General features: G+C 33.0%; 1 long non-coding RNA gene across 1 annotated transcript; it reads right to left on the bottom strand.

The window, feature by feature from the left end:
- Positions 1-2,518: 2,518 nt before the first annotated feature.
- On the bottom strand, positions 2,519-3,451 carry LOC143899245 (uncharacterized). Its single transcript, XR_013257437.1, has 2 exons — positions 3,281-3,451; positions 2,519-2,770 (listed from the first exon to the last, which is right to left on the bottom strand). It is a non-coding gene; the product is annotated as an uncharacterized LOC143899245 (long non-coding RNA).
- Between the last annotated feature and the right edge of the window lie 1,178 nt (positions 3,452-4,629).

The following is a 4,629-nucleotide window of genomic DNA, read 5'->3' as shown; positions in this document are numbered from 1 at the left end:
ACTACTTCTCATATTATATATATATATATATATATATATATATATATATTGATTTTCGTATATTGCATAATGCATTTTAATAGTAATCACACTGCGCTTCACGCAGAATGCATTTTCACAATACTACTTCGCTATGCGTAGAATGCATTTCAACTTTATTAATTTCTTTGTGCGACAATTTTTTTTTATTTTTTCTTTTTAATTTATTTATTATAATTTTAATCTTATTTCAATGTCTTTAATTATTTTTATGTAGATCTAGATATTTATTTTTTTTTTAAATTATTGTTTGTCTCTTTGCTTTAATTATATATTTGAAATTACGGATTGGTAACTTTTTTTTGTTTTAGGTGTAATATAATTCCGATATTATTAAATGTTTATGTAATTGCCTGTTTTTTTGCTTTTTTATTTTCTATTCTGTAGACATTATTGTAGCTTTTTTTTTTTAATTGTTAATTTCAATGGTATTTACAGTGTAAATATGCAATATAAATATTTTCATTATGTAATTCTTGTTTTTTTTATTCTTCCGGGAAGGGTAATAATATTTTTTCTTTTATGATTCTCAGACAATGTCTACGCATTTTTGACATATTTGTTGAATATTTTTTATTTGAAGGATTTTCTCCTAATGCTATTGATACTGCAAATGCTGCTGCAAATATTCCACATGATGCAAGATCTGGCTGCTTGGTTACTCTTTCAAATATTATATTATTTTGTTCCAGATTAGGGTATCGTTTTTCAATGTATTTTTGTTCAAATAATGTCAGATTGTAATAAGAATGAGTATCAAAATACAAACTATCATATATATGAAGCATTAAACCATCATAGTAAATACAGTGCCAGTGGTTACCACAATGTTGACCTCCAACAATTTGAACATCGGAAGTAAAGATTGGTTCAATCCAATTTAAATTCATTATAAAAAGAACATCAACACGAGAAAATGTAGTATATCTTTCTATTATCATCATAATTTCATTTAAAGGTCGATCATCTAACCACGAATTTTCTTTTAACACGTTCTCTTCAATTGTTTGTGGCAGTGGATAAATAAGATTATCTATGTTAAAATCATTATTTTTAATTTTGTTTGCTACATTCGTATTTTTTTCACTATTCTCTGGAGACTTAATGTTAATTAACATTTTTTCAGAATTATATTTATTATTCTTATTAGAAATAAAATTTTCTTTAAATAAAGTATTTACACTTGTTATTGATATCTTACTTTGTTCGTTTAATCCAATAAAAATTGGTTTATGGTCAGAAAAAAAATGTTTCGTATACTCCAGCAGTGTAATTAAATATTTGGTCAGATATAAATATTACATCGATTTGCGTATTAAAATTTGTGGTTGAAACATGCGTTGAAAGCGCACGTTTAAAATTTAATTTTTTTAAATGGTTTTCCAAAAATCCTCCCTCATTATACGAATCGTAGTTAAAGTCACCTATTATAATCTTTTTATTATCTAATGATTTGCTCAAAATATTATTTAATTCATAGGTAAATACTGTTTTAGTTACTGATGGTGATTTATAACATGTAATGATTTGTATTTCATTTACAGTTAGCAGTATTAAGTCAATATGTCGATGTTGTCCATTTATTGTTTCATCTTTTTGAATATGTCCATTAACATTTCCGTTTATTTCTTTTCTTATAAAACATATTATTCCTCTTGTTGATCGATTATCATAATTATCTGAACGGAAAATAACATTAAATCCTTCCAATGTAAAATTATCTTTTGCTATTGTTTGTGTTTCCGAAAAAATTAAAAGGTCGGCTTGTTTATACCATTTATCACAATTTATTTTCGAGGTGTGACCCTTTGAAGGGCTGTAACTTTTGCAGAACTCCGGCGAGAACTGCCGATTTTTGAAAAAAAAAAGAAAAAAATACTTTTTGGGACTTATGAAATTTTCGAGGTGTGACCCTTTGGAGGGCTGTAACTTTTGCAGAACTCCGGCGAGAACTGCCGATTTTTGAAAAAAAAAAAATACTTTTTGGGACTTATGAAATTTTCGAGGTGTGACCCTTTGGAGGGCTGTAACTTTTGCAGAACTCCGGCGAGAACTGCCGATTTTTGAAAAAAAAAATACTTTTTGGGAATTATGAAATTTTCGAGGTGTGACCTTTTGGAGGGCTGTAACTTTTGCAGAACTCCGGCGAGAACTGCCGATTTTTGAAAAAAAAAAAATAAATAAAAATACTTTTTGGGACTTATGAACTTTTCGAGGTGTGACTTTTTGGAGGGCTGTAACTTTTGCAGAACGCCGGCGAGAACTGCCGATTTTTATAAAAAAAAAAAAACTTTTTGGGACTTATGAAATTTTCGAGGTGTGACCTTTTGGAGGGCTGTAACTTTTGCAGAACTCCGGCGAAAACTGCCGATTTTTGAAAAAAAAATACTTTTTGGGACTTATGAAATTTTCGAGGTGTGACCCTTTGGAGGGCTGTAACTTTTGCAGAACTCCGGCGAGAACTGCCGATTTTTGAAAAAAAAAAAAAAATACTTTTTGGGACTTATAAAATTTTCGAGGTGTGACCCTTTGGAGGGCTGTAACTTTTGCAGAACTCCGGCGAAAACTACCGATTTAAAAAAAAAAAAAAAAAAAATACTTTTTGGGACTTATGAAATTTTCGAGGTGTGACCCTTTGGAGGGCTGTAACTTTTGCAGAACTCCGGCGAGAACTGCCGATTTTTGAAAAAAAAAATACTTTTTGGGACTTATGAAATTTTCGAGGTGTGACCTTTTGGAGGGGGCTGTACTTTTGCAGAACTCCGGCGAGAACTGCCGATTTTGAAAAAAAAAAGAAAAAAAATACTTTTGGGGACTTATGAAATTTTTCGAGGTGTGACCCTTTGGAGGGCTGTAACTTTTGCAGAACTCCCGGCGAGAACTGCCGATTTTGGAAAAAAAAAATACTTTTGGGACTTATGAAATTTTCGAGGTGTGACCTTTTGGAGGGCTTGTAACTTTTGCGACTCCGGCGCGAGAACTGCCGATTTTGAAAAAAAAAAAATTCCTTTTGGGTATTTAGGAAATTTTCGAGGTGGGACCTTTTGGGGGTCTGTAACTTTTGCAGAACCCCGGGGAAAACGGCCGATTTTTAAAAAAAAAAAAAAAATATTTTTTGGGTTTTATGAAATTTTCGAGGTGTGACCCTTTGGAGGCTGGTAACTTTTGCAGAACTCCGGCGAGAACTGCCGATTTTGAAAAAAAAAAATTTTTGGGTCTTATGAAATTTTCGAGGTGTGACCCTTTGGAGGGCTGTAACTTTTGCAGAACTCCGGCGAGAACTGCCAATTTTTGAAAAAAAAAAAAAAAAATACTTTTTGGGACTTATGAAATTTTCGAGGTGTGACCCTTTGGAGGGCTGCAACTTTTGCAGAACTCCGGCGAGAACTGCCGAATTAAAAAAAAAAAAATACTTTTTGGACTTATGAAATTTGCGAGGGTGCACCCTTTGGAGGGAACTGTAACTTTTGGCAGAAACTGCCGGCGAGAACCTGAAGATTGTTGAAAAAAAAAAACAAAAACAAACGTTTTTGGGACATTATAGAATTGCGAGGTGTTGCCTTTGGAGGTCCTGTAACTTTGCAGAAACTCCGGCGAGACCTGCCGATTGTTGAAAACAAAAAATACTTTTAGGACTTAATGAAATTTTCGAGGTGTGACCTTTGAAGGTCTGTAACTTTTGCAGAACTCTCCGGCGAGAAACTGCCGAATTTGAAAACAAAAAAAAAAAAAAAAAAAAAACAAAAAACTTTTGGGAATTATTAAAATTTTGGAGGTGTAACCCTTGGGGGGGTTTTAATTTTTCAAAACTCCCGCGAAAACCGGCAAATTTTTAAAAAAAAAAAATACTTTTTGGGACTTATGAAATTTTCGAGGTGTGACCCTTTGGAGGGCTGTAACTTTTGCAGAACTCCGGCGAGAACTGCCGATTTTCAAAAAAAAAAAAATACTTTTTGGGACTTATGAAATTTTCGAGGTGTGACCATTTGGAGGGCTGTAACTTTTGCAGAACTCCGGCGAGAACTGCCGATTAAAAAAAAAAAATACTTTTTGGGACTTATGAAATTTTCGAGGTGTGACCATTTGGAGGGCTGTAACTTTTGCAGAACTCCGGCGAGAACTGCCGATTTTTGAAAAAAAAAAAAAAATACTTTTTGGGACTTATGAAATTTTCGAGGTGTGACCCTTTGGAGGGCTGTAACTTTTGCAGAACTCCGGCGAGAACTGCCGATTTTTGAAAAAAAAAAAATACTTTTTGGGACTTATGAAATTTTCGAGGTGTGACCCTTTGGAGGGCTGTAACTTTTGCAGAACTCCGGCGAGAACTGCCGATTTTTGAAAAAAAAAAAAAATACTTTTTGGGACTTATGAAATTTTCGAGGTGTGACCCTTTGGAGGGCTGTAACTTTTGCAGAACTCCGGCGAGAACTGCCGATTTTTGAAAAAAAAAAAAAAATACTTTTTGGACTTATGAAATTTTCGAGGTGTGACCCTTTGGAGGGCTGTAACTTTTGCAGAACTCCGGCGAGAACTGCCGATTTTTGAAAAAAAAAAATACTTTTTGGGACTTATGAAATTTTCGAGGTGTGA

The sequence above is a fragment of the Temnothorax americanus genome, unplaced genomic scaffold (assembly GCF_048541705.1).
Source record: "Temnothorax americanus isolate GAGA-0224 unplaced genomic scaffold, ASM4854170v1 Scaffold26, whole genome shotgun sequence".
In the NCBI taxonomy this organism is placed as follows: domain Eukaryota; kingdom Metazoa; phylum Arthropoda; class Insecta; order Hymenoptera; family Formicidae; genus Temnothorax; species Temnothorax americanus.
The sequence above is the reverse complement of the archived record's forward strand: the minus strand, read 5'-3'. Positions and strand labels throughout refer to the sequence as shown.